The sequence below is a fragment of the Nematolebias whitei genome, chromosome 8 (genome assembly GCF_014905685.2).
Source record: "Nematolebias whitei isolate Nwh7 chromosome 8, NemWhi1, whole genome shotgun sequence".
Lineage (NCBI taxonomy): Eukaryota > Metazoa > Chordata > Actinopteri > Cyprinodontiformes > Rivulidae > Nematolebias > Nematolebias whitei.
The window spans coordinates 187,221-188,123 of NC_056505.1; positions in this window are offsets into that span (position 1 = coordinate 187,221).

Consider the following 903-nt stretch of genomic DNA (forward strand, 5'->3'; position numbering starts at 1 on the left):
ATAGATAGATAGATAGATAGATAGATAGATAGATAGATAGATAGATAACACTGTGTCTACTCAGTGCAAACAAAATGGAGTGTGAATCATGAGGATGATGCTCAAAAGGCAAACATTAAAATTACATCTAGCAGTAGAAAATCAATTGACACTTGTTTGAGGTTTGTCGAGACTTTGTTGGGAGAAAGAAGGCGGTAAGGCACGGCTGAGCTGTGAATGGTTGGAAGGATGTCAGAGGGAAATAATTTATCAGGAAGTGATTTAGCAGAAATGGAAGAGGGAGCGGACGGTGTTGAAAATGAAGGGATATGGCAGACCCATAAATCTAAACACAAACGTTGGTTACGTACTGTAACCCCAGATTCTATGAATATAAGCGTAGCCCTTTAAGGCCTTCGCTTTAGTGGGTTTATCCCGTTATGCAGAGCATAAGCACTGAAAAAAATTAGTCCACGCCCACCTGCTGTGTGGGCCCTACCCGGTCCGTATAAATTACGTTAAGAGCGGGAAATCGGCTCCCAAAATAGCTTTTTTCTTCAGCCATTTAGGAGCCAGTGAGGCCCGACGCTTAAAGGGCTACGCTTATATTCATAGAATCTGGGGTTACAGTACGTAACCAACGTTCTATGTCATATAAGCTTCGCCCTTTAAGGCCTTCGCTTTAGTGGGTAAAGGGCGAAGCCGATGTGGTCCTCGCCTCACTGGGTCCATTCGAACACAGTAAGAAGCGGAAGCTTGCCCAAAAAACGTCTTGTCACTCAGCTCCCCATGTGCATAACTACGCATCGCGTAATTATGTGCCATGCACAGACGCATGTTGTGTAGCTATGCGTTCTGACAAAGCATGAATACCCCGGAAAACTTTCAACGGGAAGAAGAAGTTGAAAGAGGGGGGGGGGGGGG